Source organism: Dasypus novemcinctus, chromosome 25 (genome assembly GCF_030445035.2).
Source record: "Dasypus novemcinctus isolate mDasNov1 chromosome 25, mDasNov1.1.hap2, whole genome shotgun sequence".
Taxonomy (NCBI): domain Eukaryota; kingdom Metazoa; phylum Chordata; class Mammalia; order Cingulata; family Dasypodidae; genus Dasypus; species Dasypus novemcinctus.
This window is the reverse complement of record NC_080697.1, coordinates 12,178,438-12,203,422: the sequence shown is the minus strand read 5'-3', so window position 1 is coordinate 12,203,422 and position 24,985 is coordinate 12,178,438. Positions and strand designations below refer to the sequence as shown.

Genomic DNA, 24,985 nt, shown 5'->3' with positions numbered 1-24,985 from the left:
CCTTGGCATCTTTCCATCCTTTCTTTCCACTTTTTCCCACATGAAATTATTTGAGATAAAAGAAATACCTGACATAATCAAAGATGGATTTTGAGTTTCTGATACTCTTTACTTTAGGTGAGGTGGGGTATTTCCAGATGGAGAATGGTAGCACTGCATTTGTTACACCATTTAAAGCTTGGTATTTCATAGCATCTGGTCACCTCCACTACTGACCTTAACAACAAAATAGCATCCTATTTCCAAATCAGTGTCCACAGAGCCTTTGTTTTGGACTTTAATTTCTCCAGAATAATTTATTAATAGTGGGTAGTATATTAATGTTCAGAAATGGCACCTTTTTATAGATTACACTGATAATTTAGTTATTTTAAGAATTCTTTTTGTGACCCACTGGTCAGCCTCTTTGGTCAATATCACAAGGCATAATTTGCAAAGGAAATAGTTTGAGTGACTTTTTCACCCACTGTGTAGTTTGCTTTTCATGTGCATTTGAGAGTTCTCTAGATTCAGGGTCATGCACAAAGCAAAGTTGCTAGTGTTAAGGAATGGTCCAAGGTGGGAATAGAAAGAGAGTAATAGACCAAATAGGGTCACCAGCCACATTCCCATTAATTGACTTAGTTCTTAAGTCCCAATTGTTTAATAGTTAAACACGCACACACACAAGAGTATTGTCCTTACGTTACTTTTAGCCTATTACTGCCGGGTTCCCCAAGAGGGAAAACTACTAAAGTAGCAATTTTAATAACCGCCACCATAGAATTAACATCTCTTAACCCCTGTCCTACTCTTGCATATCACTTGTGAAGTGTCAGTGTCTGTAAGGAAAGGGAAATAGTCGTTGATAGCAAGAAGAATTCTAAGAAAGAAGCAAAATAAAATGGTAATAAAACAATGGAATTTGTGGTCAGATTGCCAGATTTGAAAACTAACTTTACCACATATTATGTGAGTAAAGTACTAGTATAGCTGTAGTACTAGTACTGTAATATGGAGATAAAAATGAGACAAGTAGAATGAAAATCACTTAGAGGTAAAATAAGTAAAGCATGTAATACAGTGCTGCCACATAGTATATACTCAATAAAAGGTTGGACATTATGATATCATCCATCTTCTTAATGTTTGCTACTCTGCTAGATGAAAAATGGTAGCTAGTTGTTGATTGAAATTTCAATTTCCAAATCCATAACGAATGAAAAAACCCTCCTTTAAACATGTTTACTGGCCATTTGTATGACTTCTATGAGTTGCCTGGTAATATTCTTTGCCAGTTTTTCTCCTAGGATATTTGTATTTTTCACATGAATTGTTGGCACTCTCTTAATATTAGAAACAAAAATCTTTTCTGCATATTTTTTTTTTCTATTCATCACTAAACATTTTTGCAAATGTTTATTCTTATCCTTTCATTTGCATTTTTAACCATTTTTATAGAAGTGTAATGTATGTTCAGGAATACTCAATGCTCCTTTACAATCTGAACACATCTGTTCAGCCAGCACCCAAGTCAAGGAAAAAATTGAAATAGTCCAGCTGCCCAGAAGTTCCCTTCTCATAGTTTTTAGTTCATATCACATCCAATTGTAACTATTAACTTTTCTGCAAGCAACGCAGATTAGTATGCTTTCATGTTTTTGGATTTTAAATAAGTAGAATCATGTGAAATTGTACTCTTTTGTGCCACTTGTAATTTAATTTTAAACCTGGTTCCTTTCATTGTATACTACATATGCATATATATTTATTTACATTTTGGACAATGTAATCTCTTAAGTCAGTTAACGAAATGAAGATAATATTTTTAATGTGGTAGTAGTGAAGGATCAGCTGGTAAATATTTCAGTACAATGTGATAGTCTTGAGTGATTTCACCTCTTAAACTAATATTTTTCAGAAAAGGAAATGAGAGAACTTTAATCACTGGGATTCTAATTTTTGAAAGCATTTCATCTTATCTCCATCACTTAGTGTTTAAAGCTTTCTACGTTCTGCTTCATCTGAGTTTACATTCATATTAGCTCCTCATCCTAAGTAGTATATAAAGCCAAGCCTGTCAGTATCTCCCAAACACAATGTCGCTGCTATGCTTCTCTCTCTCTCTTGTTCAGAGTTGCCCTCTAGCTGCCCCTTCCCTAATGAAATTCTCATGATGCCCAATGTCCGACTCCACAGCCACCCACTCTTCAGGTGAATGCATATTTTTTGAATAACTACTGTGTTCATACCTGAGGTCCTGAGGATAAAATTAAATATGCCATGAAATCATTGTTATTAATATGCTCATGATTTCCTAGGAGAAAACAGTATTTAAACACATCCAAACACTAAAGCACATTTTAAAATATGTACAAGCTACAGAACTGGTATGAAGGAAAGAGGGATTCTAAAATCTTTGCCAAAGTCAAAATTTGTTGACATTATTGATGTGATGCTCGACAGTGGGGGTGATTTATGCTGATTGGAAGAATGACTGGGAATCCTGCTCAATGTTCTCCCTGACAAGAAAGCTGGTTTTCATGATTTCAGGGCATGGTCTTCTTCAGCACGCATTTTGGAAAGTGACTTCCATGTAAGAATTCCATTTATTCCCTGCATTGAGAGAGAGAGTCTCCTTTCTGATGCTAAGGCTTCAGCAGTCATGGTGAGCAAACACATCAGCTTCTGGCTGCAACAAATGCGGCCGGCAAGCAGCAATGTGTGAAATCAATCATTGGCACAGCTGGGACTCTGTGGAGTTGTCAGCAAATGGAATGGACTCAGTGAAGCTTTGGAGAACTTCTGACCTGGAGGCCAGAGTCCATCAGCAGAAGTCTGTTAAGGCAAATCCACTGCTGAATGGTTTGAACCAGAGTTACCGGAACTCTCTCAGAGAAGGTCTTGATGCGGCTGTGACAGCACAAAAACTGGTATAGAGCACACGCGACGATGTTTAGCAGCCTTCCCTTCTTGTTCAAGTTTACATCACTTCCTAGAACATAAGCATGACACCAGACAGGAAGATTGCTGATGTCTTCACTTGGAACGTCCTCTGCTTCAAGTGGCATCATCCATCTGGCCAGCACTTCTGACCTGCTGGGGGTCCACTGCTTATGTACACCAGGGGAATCATGTGAACAGAATAAGCAGCACAGTAAGTCCAGCTTCGTGAATGTAGAGTGTTTTTGTTCTTAGATAACCAAAATTCAAACAAAACAAACACAAATCCCTTCCACTGTTCTTTTCCATAAGACACTGATGGTCTACAGACCATGCTGGAGACCTGAGTTATTTTTCACTTCCCTCGTTGTCTCTTCCCAAATTCACAGGAATTGCCCAGTAAAACCCTGACCCCTTTTCCCACTTGCTTTGCATCCATACAGTCTTATTTCTGGGCCTCCGGAAAATATTAAGAACGTACATTCATTCAGTCTTCAAATATATGGATCATCAGAGAAAAGTAGAACTTTTAGCCTGGTGGGGAAAACAGTAGTACATGAATATTTGTTTCTTCCCTGCAGCTTCTAAGCAGGGACAAATGTTGGTGCTGATTTTTGTTTTCACTGTTTTCACATGTGACTATGCAGTTACATGGGAATAATTAGTACCATGGCAAACATTTGGGAGTTGTAAAAATATTTCCAGCCCTTCATAGTCACACATCACAGCCAACAGCCTTGTATCGAGGGAGAAAAGAAAATAAACACCCAACCTTTTCCTGTTTTTTCCTTCCAATCTCCTGCTGGTTTCTCCTAATAGTGAAACTCAAACAGAAGCAAGAGAGCAAGGGGGCTTGGTTGAAGCATTCCTTGGCTATCAGACTCCTGGGGTTCAGAGAAGAAGAAAAGAGAGCATAGAAAATATCTGGAGCAGTAATGAGAATATAAGAACACATATTCCAAAAGTTTTGGGAAGTCTTGATTAGACTGGGATTACTTCAGAAGCATTAATATGTCTTCTGGGATTGAGTGCCCCAAGTCACAGTCTTTGAACTTCTTTCTCTTTGCTCAATGCCTACCTGACCTTCACTTCTGTGCTTTTAAATATCCTCTAAATTCTGATGACTCTTAAATGTTCCCTGATCTTTGCCCTGAGCTCCAACTGGGAACTTGCCATCTCCCTGTGGCTTTTTCAGGCTTTGCCTCCCCACTGCAGGACTTTGTGCACCCCCGCCCTGCACCCATCAAAATCAGGCTCCTAGGGAGCAGATGTGGCTCAGATGGTTGAGCTCCTGCTTCCCACATGGGAGGTCCTGGGTTCAGTTCCCAGTGCCTCCTGAAGACAGCAGGGAGAACAGTAAGCAAAATAAATGGAAAAAAAAAAAAATGAAACAACTCAGGGATGCTGATGTGGCTTGGTGGCTGAGCGTTGGTTTCCCACGTTTAAGGTTATGGGTTCAATCCCTGGTACCTCAAAAAAAAAAAATCAGTCTCCTGATCCCACATTCCCCAGATCAGTCCTCCTTTTGCTCCAGCCCAGGGAATCAGCCTCAAATTCTTTCTTTTGCTCTTATAGCTGCTCCCTTTTCCAGTCTACATTCAAAACACACCCTAAGTTTGTCTATGCCTCCCCTCCTATAGAATTAAGACCCTAGTTCAAACCTGGAACATGACAAATTCTACGCCAAATTGGAAGTCTAAGTTTGGATCATGAGAGACTCTTCTCCCTGCTCCCCTCCTGCCCCGCCCAGATGCACTCGGTTACTGTTCCATAAAGTTATCTTTGGAAAGAAACCCCCTGGCTTCCCATCATCCTGAGAACAAATTCCACACTCCTGCTCCTGACCATAAGGAGCCACAGGGCCTTTGTGTGCCCTGATCTCTTTTCCTTTCCATTCACTTAGTCTGCTCTGGCCCTGTGTTGCTGTTTCTCAAACACACCAGAATGATGCTCCTTTCCGGCGTTGCTACTTCCTCTTTCTTCTGACAGGTGTGCCTCTTCCTGAGGGTGTCTCCTGATTTGCTCCACCTCATTCAGGGTTCTCAAACATTTTCTGGGTCTTTTCTAACCTGCTTTGTGTAATAGAACTTCTCTTCCTGCATGTTAGGACAGCCCGTTTTCACTATTTGAAATTATAGGATGCATGCCCATATTTATGCAAGCATGTATGTATTAACTTATTTTTTTATTGCTCATTTCCCAACGACAATGTAAGCTTAATCAAGGACATTTTCTTCTTTCTTTATTTCTGATCCACAGAAGTTAATACATTTTATGGTCTGAATGAAATACTTTCCGCCTATTGAAGCAGATATAACACTTACATTCACAGAGCACTTTTGCAACAGAGCCTTAACCTGCTTTAACTTGGCTTAAGCCAGTTTCTGATACCACCAGCAGCTTTTGACCCAGAGAAGCAGGCATGGCTAGAAAGACTGGGAAGAATAAGATTGTTTCCACAAAACATACATCCCTCTTTTACACTTTTGCTACATAAACCCATAGCCATTGTATCTCTCAGCACAGAAGACCAGATCATCTGCTTATTCACAAAGACACACTCTCACTGGGGCACAGGGCAGCGCGGACATAATATCCTGGCGTTTACAGCGGCCGTCGCCAAAGTTGGGGTATGTGGGTCTGCACAAGCACTTAGTGAAGGAAACACGATTGTGGACTTCCACAGACAGCAAGTAGGGTTAGCGGGCCTTTCTGGGAGGGCAAATATTTCAGAGGGTGGGGGAAGAACCATCCATATGATTGTGAATATCCTGTCCTAAGGCCCATGTCCTGGAAGGCCCAGGGCTGATGGACCCAGGCAGGGCCCAGCCTTGAGCCAAGGTTCACTGAGCCTACGTCCTATAAATACTCCTTGTCCTGCTAAGAAATGCCACCCAGCATCATCTTCCAGGACCGCTGTCGAGTGGCATTTTCTCAATGATGCTTTCTCTGACTCTGCTGTGAGAGTAAACGTCCTTCCTCAGAAACCCCACAGTATTTTGTTTGTGTTTATTTTATGGCCTTCATCACATGTTAATGTTTCTGTAGTTAGAGCTACCCATGCCTGGCCCAACAGTCCGTGCATCGTTTGATGTCAGGGACTGGATCCGATTTTTCCCCAAAGGGCCAAGCCTGGCTAGCATTGTTTATTGTGAGTCCTCCAAAATGGCTTGTTGAATAAATGAATGATCCCTCTGGTAGAGCTTGTCTCAATGAAAATTAATAGGCATGGGTCACCTAACTTCCAGATCAAACCCAGAGAGCTAGAGACAGAGAAATGCATTTCGTAGAGGCAAAATCCCAACAATATCTCCTTTATAAATCCAGTATTTCACTTTTAGAAGCAGCACAAGGAGTGATACTCCATACAGCAACACGTGTTCCACCTAACAAACTGCTCAGCCCTGACGTGAGCGTCACCGCTGAGTTTCAGAAATTCCAGAGGTCCACAAGAAGTTAGTGACTGTTTCAAGGCATGGGTATTACAGCACAAAGGTAATGCCCTGTGCCTTGGCTCTAGCCATTACTAGCTGTTTGAGTCAGACTAGATTTCTTATTCTCACTCAGGCTTAGTTTTCTCATCTTTAAAATGAGGTTAATATCCCTTAATCACAGGTGTTGTGCTTGTAAGAAATGAGAACAAAACTGTGAATTTTCTTTTATAAAAATAACTTTGTAAGCTCTGAAATAGCCTGCACATATGGGAATGACTACCATCTCAGGGGCTAGCTCATAGTCTTCTGCCCAACACAACTTCCCTCTTCAATCTGGTGAGTAAATCTTCCCCTTCATTCTGTACTCCAAGTTCCCTCTAACCTGCCTGACAGTATAACTTAACTCTGCCTCTTGAATGCTTCTCTTTCCTTGGCGCAGTGAAGGTACCTGCTTCATAATGTACCAATTAAAGTTTTGCCCCAGGATTTTGGAACCAAATGAAAGGAAAGTGCATTTTGCTCTCATTAGTTAAATCTAAGGATATTTAAATTTGGAAGCTGTTGACAGTCATTTCCTCCAACTAGACTAAGGAGCAGGAAAAAAAAAGAGCTGACAGTAAGAGAGATGAATAACGTTGATAAAAAAAAGAGAGTAAGTAGATATGCAAAATGAAACTGGAGACAGAACATTTTAGAGGAACCATTTTTACTGGGTCCCTGGTTCCCAGAAACCCTGGCATCCTGCTTTCAAAGTTTTATTTGCTTCTTTGGTTTTTTGCTTATTTTATTATAACCTGTTTAGGGGGGTCATGATAGTTCTAACAATCAGTATTTTATAAGATTATCTGTTCAGGGAATTGCAAAGTCAGGACAAATTTCAGGGAACTAGAACCCTCTCCCTGACCTTCTCCTGGCCACTGGCTTCTGTGTTCATAGGGGATAGAGTATAGGAAATGTCAGAACAAATGTTCTGAAAAGTTAAGTGTTAATCTGGAAGATACATTGCACTAGGATAAGGAATTGCATTATTTTGGACATCTTGTCCTCACTGAGTTAACAGGCAGGTGGAAGACATTGATGGTAAATTTAAGTGTTACCAGAGGATATTTTCAGGATGATACAGACACACAATTTTTTTAAAAAAATGTCTCCACTTTGAAGAGGTTCAGGAAGGCATCCAGAGGAAATGATACTTGAGCTGTGTCTTGAAGAATGAATAGGAGTTAACCGTGTTTAAAAGAGTTTAGAGCAAAGAGAAGGGTATTCCAAATACCAGAATGGCATGGCCGGAGGCTTGAAGCCACAGGAGACTTACTGGCAGCTATGCTATCTCAATATTGTTGGAGTGCAATGAGCAAGGAAGGAGTTTGCAGATGTGAAGGGACAAGGAGCCACTGAATGGGTTTTAGTGGGAGAGAAATATTACGTGACTTCATATTCAACCAGATCATCTTGGCAAGTGTGTAGACAACCTATGTCAGGAAGTGGAAAGAGGGGAGGTGGGAGGGGAGGTGCTCAATGAAAGAGAAGCAGAGACCTCAGTGGAAACTGGAGAATATGTCCCAAGGGATGGAAAACAATGGTGAAACCTGACCTAAGACGCTATCAGTTATCACCAAAGTCAAGAGAAGACATGAGGCTAAAGTATTTGAGACTTGTTTGATTTATTTTGGGAATGTGCAGGAAGAAATATTAAAGGATGACTATTTGACTTTCTGGCTGGGAGACTGGGTGAATGATAGTGCCTTTCAGTGAATCAGGAAATTCAGAGAAAAAAAAATCACATTAGGGGAACAGGATGAGTGGAATATAAAGTGTGTTGATCTTAAGGTTCCTATGATATATCCAATTAGAGATGTTAGCTGCAATTTGCCTGTACAAGCCCCAAGCACAGAAGGCACTTTAGGTCTAGAATACGGTATAGGTATTGGCTCCTTGGAGGTGGTAGATAAAAATCATGAGAGGAGAATATACAGTGAGTAGACCTGTGGGATGAGGGGTTACCATCTAGGGATGGTAACATTGAAGGTATGAGCAGACAAATAGGAGTCAACGAAGAAGAGAAGAAGCAGCAGTGCTAAATCTGCTCAGAGGGTTTAGTTAAAATGTTCATTGTATTTACCAATTAGAAAGTCACCGACATCTCAGCAAAAGTGCAGCCTTAGCAGAATGGTGGAAATAGAAAGCAATTGCTTTGGTTGCAAAGTGAAAGTGAGGTGAGCAAAGGAAGTCAGAGAATGTAATATATTGTTCTTAGAAGACTGGCTATAAGGGCACACAAGAGATGCCAAACAGGCCCTGAGAGGAGGGGCTTCTGGAGTGAGTGGCAGCCGTGGCAGGGGTGCTGTTGGTGGCATTGTGCATCCATGCCAGGTATCATGTTATAGAACGTGGAAGAGAAACAGATTTAGGTTCTCATTACACAGGAGTTAACAGTACAGCTGGGTAGACTAGTTCAAACCATGAGAATGAACTGTCAGCTGCCTTATGCACAGTCAATGGAAGCTCTCCAAAGCAGGAAGAGTAACTGCTTTGCAGGCCCCTCAATTCTCTGAGGGCTGCAGGATCCTGAACAAGCCAGCACTGCTACTCCTTGACCCCTATACCAAGCAACCCAGGGTAGATGGAGTTGTGGCTCAGAGAAAAGAGCTGAGGCTCTCTACCTCATCTGAATTATAGTTTCCAGAAGACACATGGGTAGCTTTGGAAAAGCCCCTTGTCTCCTGAGAACTGACCTAGCACCAATATGACTTTCCAACTAACCAATAGTCTCTAATTACAGAGAACTTCCAGTGTACGGAGACTTATTTCTATGCCTTAGTGAGGGATGCCCAAAAAGGCTGATTGGGCACTCCCAACAAAGACACACGGTGCTCTCACAGGATCAGAATAGACCAGACAGTGCTAATAAACAGTTTCTAAAATCTTAGTGACTTAACAAAACACTGTTTATCTTAAAATCTTCCACAAGCCAGAGGGATTCTTTCCTACCCAGATATCCAAGGTGCTCATTTTTGGACATTTCCATCTCAAGCAAGTGGCCTCTGAGTTTGTCACAGCAGGAGAAGAGAAAATGACATGATTATGCACTGTTGCTTAAATACCTTGATTCTGTAGTGACACATGTTACTTCTGCTTGAGTTTCTTTCTCTCTCTCTTTCTTTCTCTCTCTCTCTTTCTTTCTCTCTCTCTCTTTCTCTCTCTTTCTTTCTTTCTTTCTTTCTTTCTTTCTTTCTTTCTTTCTTTCTTTCTTTCTTTCTTTCTTTCTTTCTTTCTTTCTTTCTTTCAGTAAGCTAAAACTAGTCAACTGGCCTTTGTAACTGCACTGGGAAATAGGGTGGAGAGCACGGAATATCTAATTAACATTACTCTTCATTCTACATCATTTTTGGGGGGAATTAGGACTTAAAATCCTTAGGAAATATAGCAAAACTTTTCTTTGTTCATGCATTCATTCATCCATTGATTCTTCTATAAGCACTATCTGCCTGACTCTGTGCTGGGTGCTGAAGACAAAAATAAGATGGGCATAAATTCCTAATGTGAGATTTCAATCATATAGAGATGAGGCACTTACTATATTTATTTTTGTCTATCTCAGGGAGTAGGAAAACAACAGCTGTTTGATAAATGTTTGTCTAATTAAATCTCATTCTGACTTTTGTTTAAATATTTTCTTCTCCATGAAGCATTCCCTGATCAACCTCTTTAATTCTACACAATATCCAGCAGCACTTCTTTCTGTTCCAACTTTTTGTCCACAGTATTTGTTTCTACATGTGTCACTTATTTGTATATTGTCTGATTCCCCACAATAGACTGTACATTCAAAATGGTCAAGGATTTAAAAAAAGTTTTTCCTGTTTCAGTTTCAACAATAGTACCATGAATATAATGAAGTCAATAGACATTTATTGAATTAATCAAGTTAAGGAAATGATTAACACATACAAGAAGTGGTGAACTATGATCTTAGAAGACAGAGGTTTACTTTCAATGACTATGGAGGGTTAGGGAAGATTTGATGTTAAAAATGTACATTAAAAGGCAGATGTGCAGAGAGTCTTTCTAGGAAGAGCCCAGCTAAGCATGGTGTTGGCAAGCATCTGAGGGAGTGATTGGTTGGTTATGAGCTGGGTTTGTGAATGCAGGCAGAGGAAAATTCCTCGGGCTACTCAATGGCTGCATAATTTGCTCACAGATTTTGGAGTGTGACATGGAAGTACTGCATTAGTGTGAAGGCTAGGACCAATCAGAAAGGTCCAAGAGAGTTGCCAGTAGAGTGGGGATCCTGGAGTGATGTTCAACCTCCTGTCTTGCAGACGCAAGTGTTGCAGGAGTTCATCAGAGATTGAGTCAGCTCATAATGGGAAGTTAGGAAGGTGACGGGTTGTGCTTATTTCTTCGATTTTGAGTGGGAAGAGAGACCTCAGCTGAGTAGACAAAGATGAACAAGAATGCACTAATAGATAAACTAAAAATGAGCAACATCTAAGCAGCTTTTAAAGTACAGTACAAATGTTACCTCCACCCCCCACCCCCTAATCTCTCTCTCCCATTCAGCCTCCTATATACACTTCTATTTAGGGTTTAGTAAACTTGCCAAAAGTTACATCAATGCTCAGTTTGAAAAGTGAATGGCTTGTTGACCATATAAAATATACTGTTTGTAACATGTAACAGGAATGTATGGCAGTTGTGACAGTTTTTGTCAAATTCTCCCCTGCTTTTTGTCATACAATAACTAGAACATCATAACATTGTGGGCACTTAAGTGTCCTCTGACTGAAATTTGAAGCTCAAATATGTAGGCAACATTATCTCATACTCTTTTCCTCCTTTGAAAGTCTTCCCACACTAGAAGTCTGAGCCACAGCAGAAGATGGTGAGGTCCATTGAAATCCATCAAGTGGTATGTTCATTTTTGTTTCTGATTTATTGTTCATAAACAGTAAATATGCATTAACTGGTTTTATTTTTACACTAGACTTTTGTGCCCTTTGTTCAAGATTTAGAAGTTAATTGGCAGCTAACTCATTCTGATGACAACTTCGTTGTGCTTGAGGGACGTATTTTCATAAATTGCCACATTTTGATAGATTTTACCATGACAGGTTTACTCCTAGTTTGTTATTACGCTCCAGCAGAATTCACTGCCTCTGCTCCATGCAGATGATGGGGTAGAAACCCATGCTCTCCTGCTTCTTAACAACACTGATAATAACAGTGTATATGCAGCAAGTGTTTTCAGAGCACAACAAAGAAAGAGGAAACCCAAGAGAGCCCACAACAGCCATCAGGGCATTTACTGTGAAACTAGAACAGAGCACTATAATTTCAAAGGTGCTGTTAAAGGCATTGTGCCTTGCGGAGAAGCGCTGAAGAACACATCCATTTCCCATGAACTTTTGTAGGATCTACTGGGAGGCTTCTCTCTAACGGAGGTCAATAGTGTTGTTTCCAGGCTGCTTTTTGCACACAAAGCAGTTACCACAGGCTTGCTGAATCCCAAGGAAGAGCAGTCCCAGTAGTTCCACGTTACATGGAGCCTGTTTCTAAGATTACTTGGCTAGCTTTCATTTCCAGTTCCATTGCTGACTAGGGACTGCCAAGAATAACTATTTTTCTCAAGGTCTCAGTTCTCTCATCTTTAAAAAAGAGAGATTCATGATCATGTGAAATTTGGGCTCCCAAATAAATCCCTCACTGATAATTGTGAAGTCTCAGGTAGTGTGTGGGTGATGGCCAGTGGGAAAGAGGGAGTGCTGGAGAAAAACGATGCTGCAAGGTGTTTGTGGAAGAGTAGGGGAGAATTTGTTCCTTTTTGGGTATGTGCACAGCGGTGGCCATGCAGACTCACTGACTTCATAAGAGGAGGAGACAATGTTGCCAAAGCAGCTTCCCTCTCCAGGCTCCCAATTGAGGAAAGGAACCCTGAGCAGGTTGTCTTTACATTTGCAGAAGGTCCTTACTCAACTCTTAACATCAGGGATTGAACTATCACTATACTCAGTAGCAGGTGCACTATTAAAAATGTTCAATTAAGCTTAACCAGTTTTGTTGAATAAATTAACAACAACAACAACAAAAATCACCCACTACCTGTCTTCATAAGGAAGGACAAGGGTGTGGTTTAGTCTTTCTCAGTGACCAAGGGCCACCATTATGAACATCCAGTTGAGTAGGTGGCCATGATGCATCCGTCATCACAGTTTGCCCTGCACCAGTCATTTCTATTCTGGGATCCATTAGAACAGTTTCCAAGGAACCTTCCCTGCCCCACCATGAACTGACCTTAGGAGCCTGTACATGAGGAAAAGGTTCACGTTGTCCTTAGACTCTCCAAGAGTCCAGATTCAAGTTTTTAGGAAACTCAGATCTACTCCAAGTAACCATAAATGGTGATGCTTAAATATATGGGTTAAACAAGTCCCATCACTTTCACCCTTTAGTACAGTACTAGCCCCGAAGTGCATGAAAATTTGACTGTGTTTTAAAAACATCTTGATTTGAAACCTCAGTTGCTATTATCTTTCTTGGCAACTTAAGTGAGATTTGCTGATAAGTGGGGCAACTGAATTTCATGGTAGTTAACTGAATACCAAGAAACCCACATGTTAACTTTCCATGATCTTATTTCTCTTTCATAAGCATGGAATCTTCCATGCCTTAAATTTGCTGCCTTGAGTATCATTATTCACCTTGAAGTTTGCCTTATTATCCATCTTTTCGAATAACCTAAACTGTGTATATAAACTTCCCTGGGCTGAGGCACAAAGTAATATCTGGACCTGACATTTGAGACCGCCTTTTTATAAATTAAATTCCATTGTAAATGTAAAGCATAATATCAATTAGCAATGAAAACTGTAAAAGCAATTAATAACCATAAGTATGTGTCAGCCCACAAAAAGCCAGATCCCACCCCCAAGTCACTCTTATGACCTGCCAAACACTCAATCTTGGTATTATATTCCTCTAAATTCCAAAACTGCAAACATGGCACTTACTTTCATGATGATTTATTATACCAAACCCAAGCTCTTCTTAGACTCTCTGGTTTATTATTAATAAAGTACCTGTGAGGTCACCATCAAATCTCAACAAGATATAAGGTTCCAGAGCTAGCATAGGAAAAGTTACCTTGGCTGAGAGGAGAAAAAAATTCTCTTCCAATTCTTAGCCCAGTATGTTTTGCAAAACTAACAAAAAATGAACATCAAAATCATTGCGTGTGGATTTGTTTAGTCCAAATGAAAAATTAGGTTGCCATGCATGAAATCCCCTTTAGGTAAACAGTCACATATTTTCCAGTAGAATCACAGAGTTGTTATGGAGAACAAATGCCATTGCAAATTAATGGAAACCCCATGTAGTGGGAGCTGTTAAACAAGACTGGATAGTGTATACTTCCCAGGAGGTTAGGAAGGACCCATAGGCCTGGGTGGAATGCTTGTTCTACACATGTCTTAAACCAAAGGTTGGTCTTGAGAGGAGCAACTTAAGTGATGCCCCAATAATATATGGCTGATGTTTAAGAAATGCACTCAGCTGAAAACTTTTCAGAATTTTCTTACCAGCTATTATTTTCCCAGCACTGTGTTTTTTAATAAGTGGGAAAGAAATTTTAGTCACAGATTTCATTGCCTAAGATTTTACCATCTATTTGGAAAGATAAACAAGGATAAATATGTACAGAAGAGTTAACCACTGGGCTGCATTGCATGATAGGTATCTTAGGAGTGTAAGCATGCAGGGGTCATGGGTATGATGGCAGGCTTCCTGGAGGAGGTAAGGCTTGACCTCAGCCTATAGGATTAGCATTAGAGGAGAAGAGAAGAAAGGGGTCGAGTAGAATGGACAAAGGACAAGAATGGCAGTAAAGAACTTAAGGAGACGAAAGAAAGGGAATTTTAAAAGTAAAATGCCACCAATCCAAAGGATGAATTGTTGAGATATTTAAGGTCATGAACTTAGTTTCATCTATGTGTGACACCTTCTCAAGTACTGGTCCAAAATGAAAGCTAGAATATACATGAAGAACAGATGAATGAAAAGAGAGCTGGACTTTGTCCATCTTGGGTTGACTTTCTTTTCCCATTTTCCTTAGCTGCCCATCCTTACATGAGCACAACTTTAGAACCCCCAGTTTGATGTGAAGAGCCAGGCCCTGCAGACAAATATGAGATCAAATTCTAGTTCTCCTTACCAGAAGGGGCAGCTTGGGCAATTCATTGTGAGACTCTAAGCCTCACTTTTTCTTTTCTGTAAATTATAGATAACATCATGCATCTTACAGTTTTATTAAGAAGCCTGAATGAGAAAGGACTTGTAAAGCATCTTCCCTAGTCCTTGAGATATTATTATTTGATACTAAACTTCATCACCTAAGTTAGGGAAGACAAGTCTGCTAAGGAAACTATCAACCCACCAATGATTTTATAGCTAAATGTAAATTATATAGACCCTTGTTTACATGACTAATTGAGAGTGGATTCTGGTAGATTTCACAGGAATGTATGGGAAGGCAGACTCTGGCTTCTCCCTAACCTCCTGGGACACCAGTGATTGCGATAGGATTTTGAGCATCATGTTGAAACACAGGAATAATGCAGAGGGGAAAGCCATGGAAGCACACTTTTTCAAGCATTTCCCTCTCATCCTGCTCTTCTTTCTAGACAAACCTGGAACACAGTGCTGTGCCTTGGAATTGCCTGCTTTGTCATTAGATAAAATACACAAATTGAAAGCTATTTAGCCCCTATCATGAGCCTCAGGTGGAGGCAATAAAACTTGTCTCCCCAGCAGATCAATAGACAAATGTCTATTAAATGTAATTTGAGTTTATCAAATTACATTAATGTCATCTATCAGGCTCTATATATGAGCTTTGTTAAAGGTCTTTTCCTTCTCCTGTTCCATGACCTGGCTCATACTTGAGCCACCAAATGACAAGAGAAGACTGTATGTCTAAGTCCAAGCATCTTGTTATCATCCTGACTTCTTTGACAAAACTCTTTCAGTCACTCCTAGCAAAATAGAAGCCAAAAGAATAGCTTCCTGGAGTCACTTAAATCTTTTCCATTGATAGAAACAAGGGAGGGGAACAGATGGTAGGAGTACTAAAAGTGGTCATACAAGTTAGAGATTTAGTTCTCTTGTTGCTGCATAATTGATTTGACTGATGAGTGAGTTTGCCAAATTAGCCATGTGAACGTTGTGAATGCTGCATTTTTCCCATGTGAAGGGCTTGGCTCTTTACAAGGTGATCATTTAATATGATACACCTTTGCTCCATCTTTCACTAGACCAAGCTCCATGCTACAATGTGACCCCAAGACAGCACAGGGACTGTCCCTCCAAATGCTGGGGCCCAAATGAGAAACGAAGTCTTGATGCCAAGATCTAGGTGAGGATGTCCCCGCATGTGCGAAGACTTTCCTCCCAACTTCGCTTCATGGAACCAGGTAGAATTTCAAGATTTAAAAATCTATATGGGCAGCTTGAGGAGAAAGACAAAACAAAACAAAATCCTGTGAAGCTGCACACAGTTTGGATAACCATAGAGAACTGATTTCTCAAAATAACAAGCTGATCACATTGTTTTAAGAAGCGCTTGGTTGTACATGAGCTGTGGTTAGTCTATAGGATACACCTACTAACATAAAAAGAGTGGATTCACAAAGACGTGGAGCGCTTGCTCAGGCAATAGGAGCTAAAGGAAATAAAATTATTTTAACCCTACCTAGCCCTCACTCCTTTTATTTATTCATTTATAAATATAAATATGTTTGTCTTTTATAAAATGTTCAGCATCTTTCTCCATGCTACTCACCCCTATTTTCCAAATATAAGCCCCACAAGTTCAGGAATATTGTCTCTCTAACTCATATTTATATTTTCAGAATCTAGAACAATACATGGGGCAAGGTTGCCAGGGAATATATTGGGATTAATTGACCACAATCATACAAAAACTGGGAAACAATTCATTAGCACTTGAAATTAGGGAAAAACAAAGTCCAAGCAAGTTTGGCTTGTGGAAGAAAAGGGACAATTGACCCAAAGGTCCCTACTGGAAAAGAAAGGGTCTTCTACACATGGAGATGAATAGGACTGCCTAATGTTATTCCATTAGCACTCTCCGGTTCCAAGTGGCATGGCTGAAAATAAAAATCTAGCCATGACAGCAAGGGGGGGGAGGGGGTTCAGTAAAGACTAATGGGAATTAATCAGATGCTTGTAAATTGTAGATGATGATATTTACTGAAACATAAATTTTAACATGCATGGCTTGTCAATTAAAGAGTAATGAATGTCTATGATGGTATTGAACAAGAGTAGTGGGGCAAAGGAAAATGGAGGAAACTCTTCAGTTCAGAGAAGCAGCTCACCATTTCCTCCTTACACAAAGCTGAAATGCTAATGTAGCAAAGCAAAATGATTGTGAAGCTGTGAGGTTAAATTTTAGGATGTATCTCAACTAACACAAGCCAAAATGAATAGGAAAGAGAGAAATTGAAGCTATAGGATAATGCGCAGGTGTTAAGAGAAAAGTCCTAGAGGAAATATGGGAGAATGCGGTCAAAGTCCTAAGTGGATAGGATTTTCTCATAAAGGAGAATAAATATCTAGTTTCTGAATCCTGGGAAAAGAAGGTGAAAATAGGATAGATCATAGATGATAGATAGATATACTGTATATACATACATTCTATAGTTTTTATCTATACAGGAGAAAGGAGGTATTTAGAGAAATTATTCATGGCGTCCCCAATATTCTTCAAGAAATAAAAGGCAAATTTATTGTGGCTACTGATGGAAGAAATTGTAGCATTGATGTGGAGAAAGTGGCCGCAGTAGTTGCTGAGGGCTGGGAAGGGAAGAAAAGATGTGATGTGGGGGCATTTACAGGACTTGGAGTTGTCCTAAGTGATATTGCAGGGTCAGATGCTGGACATTTATATCCTGCCGTAACCCACTGAATGTACTGGGGGAGAGTGTAGACTACAATGTAAACTACAATCCATGTGGTACAGCAGTGCTCCAAAATGTATTCACCACATGCAATGAATGTGCCACAATGATGAAAGAGTTTATTGATGTGGGAGGAATGGGGTGAGGGGGGTAGAGGGTATATGGGAGCCTCTTATATTTTTTGAATGTAACATTTGAAAAAAATAAAGAGATCATAGAACCAAAAAATAAATAAAAAATAAATAAATAAAAAATTCATCTGCTAGAGAGTGAAAGGATCTGTTTGAATAAGAGAATATCTAACTTCTAAAATAGTAATTGTGAAGAATCAGAGTTATCTTACCAAGTAAGAAAAAACAAAGCAAATAAACAAAACACGATTGCTGTGTGCTGCTGAGGCTCCTACAATAGCAGCTGGCATGAAACCAGTGTGTCATTCATGGGCAGGTGGTGATTTTCTTCAAAAGTTCCCAGTTATCAAGGCAAACAGAGAATGCAGACCAGGGCTGGTCTGTTGTTAGAAAGAGGTGTCAGATAACAATGGAACTGGCAGTGTCGGGGAGAGCCTAGTTCAGGGGAATCTCTTCACTTATTTGGTGGAACAGCTACTCCTTTTAACTGCGCATCTACCATAAGGAGTGCACAATGAACTACCTAAAACAGAACTACCCTTCAATTCATTTGGCACTTCACTTATGTCTTAGCTTGCCACGGCTGCTTTAACAAAAACCACAGAGTAGTTGTATTGAAAAACAGGGATTTGTTTGTCTCACATTTTTTGAGGCTAAAAGTCCAAAATCAAGGTAGTGGCAGGATCATGTTTATCTCTGAAATCTGTAACATTCCGGTAGAAGCTTTCTGGCAATCTATCACTCACCTCTGTCTCCATCTTATAGCGATCTGACCCCTGTCTCCTACTACAACACCATCCAATTCCCTCTGCTTCTAAGGACTCCAGTCATATTCAATAAAGGCTGATACTGAATCAGTTTGACCTCATCATGACAGCCTCAAGGATTATATTTACAAATGGGTTCACATCCATAGGATGAGTGGTTAGGAATTGAACATGAATTTGTGGAGGACAGGATTCAATCCATAACAGTCCACTCTGACCCAGAGAAGTACATGTTCTTCCTACATGCAAAATGCATTTACCCCATTTCAATATCCTGAAAGCCTTACACCATTTCAGGAACAGTAACTCTTAAGTGCAAAATCTCATCTAAATCAGCTATGGGTGTGAGTCATCCTGCAGCAAAAATCCTCTCTGTCTGTGGAGCTGTGAAACTTAGAAAATAAGTTATTTGAATCTAAAACCCAGTGATGGGGCCGGCGTGCAAAAGATACATCCATTACAGAAGAGAGAAGTTGGCAGATAGAAGGGATCATGGGTCCCAAGTAAATTTGAAACCCAGGAAGACAAAAAGCATTAGATTTCAAGACCTCAGAATAATCTGTAGCTTGACTTGATACTTTGTCCTCTGAGCCTGCAGAGTAGCAACCTCACCCTGTACAAACACTTGAGTGACAGCCAGGCTCTCCCCAAATGCCAGGGTGGAAGTCCTATCTCTCCAAATGCTGGGGCAAAATCCCTACCCTCTCCAAAGTTTGAGCTGCTGCCCTCTGTCTTGACCTGAGAAGATCTCTGCTTCCATAGTTTTTCTCCTGAAGTCTTCTTTCATTTGTTTCTGTTTCTACCTCTTTGTCTAAGCGGGCAGTTTTTCTGCCAGTCTTCTGAGCAATTTGAGGGGGTCCAAGCCCTCAAACAAAAGTGTCTCCCATAGATTTCTCCTGGATAATTGTATCTCCATACCTGACTTCTGGAGAGATGGCTGATTGGATCCATGATTAATATGTCTGATCTTTTTAGCAAAGGACTGTTTAGCCACACCCTCATCGGAAGCTATGTTCTCTGGGAACTCACTTTCAGGGAATTCAGGGCCACTCCTGAATAGAATGCACTGTCTAGGTAGACTGAGAATTTTCCAAATTATCAAATGGTTACTTCCTGTTTAACAACTAGTCCTCAATTTTCCTTTTTTCCTCTAACATTTTACTCTAAGTAGAAAGGACAAACCAGGCTGTGCTTTGAAATTGACTTCATTAAATATCCAAGTTCATCACTTATAAGTTCTGCCTTCAATCTAAACCAGAACACAATTCTACTTTATTTATTATTAAGTTCTATACTGCTTAATAATGAGGACTGCTTTTCCTTCAATTTCCAGTAGCACATTCATCATTTCTTTCTAAGGCTTACTCAGGATTATATTTAATATCCCTATTTCTACTAGCAGTCTCTTCAAGGAAATCTAGCCTTTGACTATCAAGCACCTCAAACTTCTTCCCAGGCTATACCCAATATTCAATGCCAAGGACAATTCCACATTTTAGGTATTTATCACAGCAGCACCTCCCCACTCTCAGTACTAAAATCTGTCTTCGTTTGCCAGGGCTGCTATAACAATTACCAAAGATTAGTTGACCTGAACAACAGAAATCTACTGTCTCACAGTTTTAGAGGCCAGAAGTCCAAAATCAGCCTGTTAGCAGGCTTGTGTATTCTCTGAACTCTTTGATATTCTGGTGGCAGCATTCTGGCAACCCATGGCTGAAACTCTGCCTCCATTACATGGCAATCTGTCTCCTGTCACCTACTATTACTGTGCCCAATTTCCTCTCTTCATAGGGACTCCAGCCATATTGGATTAAGGGGCATTTTGAATCAGTTCGGCCTCACCTTAACAAATAACATTTTTAAGTATCCTTTCACAAATGGGTTCAAATCCCCACATTGTTTCAGTTTGGCTTCAAATTAACTAATGACGTCCTCAACAAATGTATTCACAAATGTCTTTGTTAGGGGCATAATTCATTCTGTAACAATTAATAGATAAATCCCAAGCACTTTTCTGTGGGTACCACATGATATAAGTACTTCATAACCTGACCTCCAGCCTTCCTCATCAACCTTGCTTCCTAACAAAGGCCCCTTGGATTTTCTTTTTAAGATTTATTTATTTATTTATTTCTCTCCCCTCCCCACCCCCCACCCCAGTTGTCTGTTCTCTGTGTCTATTTGCTGCGTCTTCTTTGTCTGCTTCTGTTGTTGTCAGCGGCATGGGAATCTGTGTTTCTTTTTGTTGCATCATCTTGCTGCGTCAGCTCTCTCTGTGTGCGGCATCATTCCTGGGCAGGCTGCACTTTCTTTCGCTCTGGGCGGCTCTCCTGATGGGGCACACTCCTTGCACGTGGGGCTCCCCTACGTGGGGGACACCCCTGCATGGCAGGGCACTCCTTGAGCACATCAGCACTGCACATGGGCCAGCTCCACACGGGTCAAGGAGGCCTGGGGTTTGAACCGTGGACTTCCCATGTGGTAGACGGACGCCCTAACCACTGGGCCAAGTTCGCCACCCCCTTGGTTTTTCTTATTCAAATGCTTAATTAATTCTTTTTGAATGGGAACTTGATAGTTGAATTATTAGCACTAAAAAGCATTTTATTAATCCTGACCCTTGTCTCTGAGACTGTGAACCCACTGTAAATAGGACATATGAAGGTGCATTTAGTTAGGGTGTGGCCATACTACTGAAAGTTTTATTAGAATAAAATGGAAGTCACAGAAGCCAAAAAGGAGAAGACACTGCCATGTGATGGGAGGCCAAGATGTATGCCAAAGACTGCTGGCAGCTGGCAACAAAATCCTACAGAGTCCAGGGAAAACAATCCTGTTTCTTCCTCCCAAAAGTCTACTCCTGGGCTCTTTCTCCAAATTGTTGCCATCCAGCAAACAAACCAAAGCTGGGAAAAGTGAGTGAAAGATGACTGATTATCTGTAAAATCTCTTCCCCCCTTTCATAGCACCTGGCAATTCTTTGCTTATGTATAATATATATCTGTGTAGAATATTCAATATTCGTCAAGCCATAGGTCTTATTTATTTGTAACTTAAAGTTCTATTTTATTTTCTGAGGGAATTATTCCAAACAGCTTTTAGTCCAACAGCGAACCAGGGCAGTAGAGTTGGAGAACTGAGTTTGAGTCCTGCCTCCATCACAGACAGGCCGTGAGATTGTATTCAAAACCAAACTAACAAAATTCGTTAGTCACATATGTTAAAATGGCCACAATTAGAGTATGCATAATTATAATATTTCTGGCTATTGTGACTAGGAAATGAGCTATTTCATAAGAATTCACTATATAAATATCTTCTTACAAATAATAAGCCTTTAATTTTATTTTAAAAATAACTATTATGACAGTAGTTATTTTAGATGAAAATTTTGGCTATAAAAAAGGGATTCCTTTGTTCAGCATTCAGGATAGAGTGATATGTAAATAGCAGCAACTTAAAGAATTTGAAGTTGATAGAGTAGGGGAAATAATCGTTTAAGAAATGTCTGCGGTGGTTGGGCAAAAATAATTTAAGTTTCTCTAAAATTCGAAGGTTCACTAAGAATTTGGACAATTCTTACCCCAGGTTACCAATAAAAAACCTTTGAGGTCAGTAAAGAGGGGATTCAAGGTGTTTTTTGTTTTAAGATGGGCCTTTAATCGTGGAGACTGACTTCTTTCACGTGGCCTTTGGATTCCAACTAGAGGATCTGGTTTTGAGGACAGGTAAGGCAGGAGCACAGCAGAGGGCACAAGGTACAGTTTGATAACAGTCGTTGATTGCTTCTCTTGATTCATTTTTATTCCATCCCTTAATAGAATGTGAAGTGCCTTTTTAAGCCAGAAACATAGCAACACATTTGAGTTGAATTTAATTCTAAACATTTTTGTGGATTTGGGACGATTTATCCAGTGCAACGTGGGCCAAGTAAATTGCTTTCCAGATGCCCTCACCCAGCACGACAGCCACTCTGACCTGCCTTGCTGGGCTTGTGTTAATACAGCCCCATCCTCCAGCACCGACGTTTATTAAAGATGGATGAAATAACTCTTACTGCTTCCACCTAAACCTAAAATTGCTACTGCACTACACAATAACTGCCTAGTGTTCCTTATCCCTTTTCTCCTATTAATAATGCATTAAGCCTGTTATAAAAAAAAAATCGGAGAAAAAAGAAAAAAAACGATAATGATTTTTTGACAGATCTTGAATGAAAGGCTTTAAAGTTACTTTAACAGAGCTTGACACACCATTTTTAATGTGTAAGTACCTTCTATTTTCCAATCTCTTCATACTTAATTGAGAAGTCCCACTTAGGGATGAAGCAAAGGGGTTAATGAACCTCCTCCCCAGAATCATTAATTCAAAATATCTGAGGTTGATTATGCATTTTTTCTTGGTGATAAGTTCTCTCCCTGGTGATGCCTGCATAGAAATGGTCTGAATAACCATGTTTTGTGAATAGAACCCACACTGTTCAAAATGGAATGTTTTATTAATCACAGTTCTTAAAAGATATTGAACATTGGAGGGGGTAGATCAGGAAATAAATAATACATACTCTCGAAATGGCCCTGAGATGAGTAGCTGTTCTCTTTATAAATATTACAAACCTCACATAATCCCTGAGGTAAAGACACAATATTCAACACACATAATGATGAACAACAACAAAACAGCATTTTAATTTGAACTGGAGTAGCCCTGGTAATGGCTTGCTCATCCTATGAATGCAATATTCTCTTGGGTCTTAGGAACTAGGCTATTAGTAGCCCCAAATAATAGATGAATATTGTTGAAATGCAACAATTGACCCACAGAGTAGTACATTTGGTCCCTATCATTGATTAAATGATAGGCAATAGAAGAGATAATCCATATGCATGGAGGGAAGGGGTATCATGTTAGCATCAGTTAGAACTTGTTGCACATCTACCCTAACAGCTGAACTTATTTGGGTCATACACGGGTGTATAGCTTATTTAATCATTTACCTATGAAAACAGAATATGGGTTTTTCAAAATGTGGAAAATATATTTGAATGTATTTATTCTTTAGTAAGAATTACCATGACCTACATTAGCACTGTAAAACTAATTGCTCTAATTAGCAAATATTATCAGTGACAAACTCAGAGCATTTTATTTTCCGCTGCTGTCATTAATAACCTGTGGTAAAGGAAGAAAGAAAAGGAAAATGAGCTTCAAGTAGCTGTGGGTATAATGCCACTGGGTCATCTTGGACCAAAACGATGATTTTCCTTTTTCTCTGTCATTTGACTACAGCTATTGAGGCAGGTAGAATATTTTTTTCCCAGCCTGGCCTACATCTTTGGCTGCTATTTTCAAACTGGACCTCCTTCCTTGCCCACCCGCACACACACTATCTTCACAGTTAATTATCTGTTGACATGTTTCAGGCTTAGCTTTTCAAGTAGAAGGAAGCTGGAAAGCATGCCTTATTCATCTCTCTATGAACAATAAATGAACCTAGAACAGTACCGTAATTCAATGGTAGATGCATAAAAAACAACTTGATTGATGGTTTGGTATTTGAGTGACACATCAACTTAAAGACAAGCATAGTTTCTTTTTATTCTTCTTCTCTGCAAAGTCAGAAATAAGAGGCACATCTGCTTATATTAAGTTTAAGTAGAAAAGATGCCTTGTATATTTCCAATTCCTGACCTTGTGCAGGTTGCAGTAAAAGCAAATAGCCCTATAAGATTCTCTTACAGAGAACCACACCAAGAGAAGACAGATTTTTTTTCATTTTACTAAACATTTTTCAGTACCTTGCTATTATCAGTCACTGAGGTTGCAAAAATATATATGACAAGGTGCTGTCCTCAGGTTTCATTCTTGGAGAAAACAGATATAGATAGAAGATAGAATGAAGAGTTTTAAATAATGTCACAATAGACTTGCTGTTTTATGAAACAGTAAAATTTAGGGTTGTTTTATACCTTGTTGAACTCAAAAAGCTCCTTGAGTACAAAATATATGTTTTTATTTCTTCTTATGTCCCAATTCCCAGCAAGTCCTTAAAAGAAAATCATATTATCAGACTTTCATACAAAAAGTATACATTCGGAGAAATACCTTTTTTTTTTCTAATATTTTTGTTGTAGTTCTACAGACCACTAACTGGCTCATATAGCCAAACTTTAAAGTAGGTTCTGGTACCTGAGAAGGAATAGCACACTATAAGTGTTATGCATTTTATTATATTTAATTAATATTTTATTAAAATTATAGAGGAAGATGCTCACTTTCAAAATGCTCAACTTAATCAAAAGGAATATGGTGTTTGGCAAGGGAGGAAGTAAATTCAGCAACATAATACTCGGGTTATTTCATTTCATCAAATACTTCATTTTCAAATAAATTGAGAATTCCACAAAAGGAAAAAGGTGAACATATATTGAATGTGTGGTTGGATGGATGGATATTTATCTGTATTTTGCTTATTAAAGCCAATAACAGTGCTAGGCATGAAATATTTACAAATTAAGCAGACTTTGTTTTATTTGCTGGTAAACTTGCATGTCTACCTTGCTCTTTTATTGGGGCAGGTGGATAAGGCTTGAATGTATGAGCAGGGGGCCTGTACATGCAGTTGCAGTAGAATTAAAAATACTGCAAATAGAAGTATATTTTCCTGACGAGGGTCAGTTTCAATGTTTAGAAAACGTGGTCCTCCAATTACATTGACAAGCACTTCATGTTGCATACTGTGTGTGATTTGG

The 24,985-nt window shown here is 39.6% G+C and overlaps 1 long non-coding RNA gene across 1 annotated transcript in view; it reads left to right on the top strand.

Moving 5' to 3' along the window:
* The first annotated feature begins 2,849 nt into the window (after positions 1-2,849).
* LOC101424081 (uncharacterized) overlaps positions 2,850-24,985 on the top strand; it is a 57,676-nt gene continuing 35,540 nt past the window's right edge. The window contains exons 1-2 of the long non-coding RNA XR_011647457.1: positions 2,850-3,136; positions 11,204-11,268. This is a non-coding gene — a long non-coding RNA (uncharacterized lncRNA). The remainder of the gene's footprint in view (positions 3,137-11,203; positions 11,269-24,985) is intronic.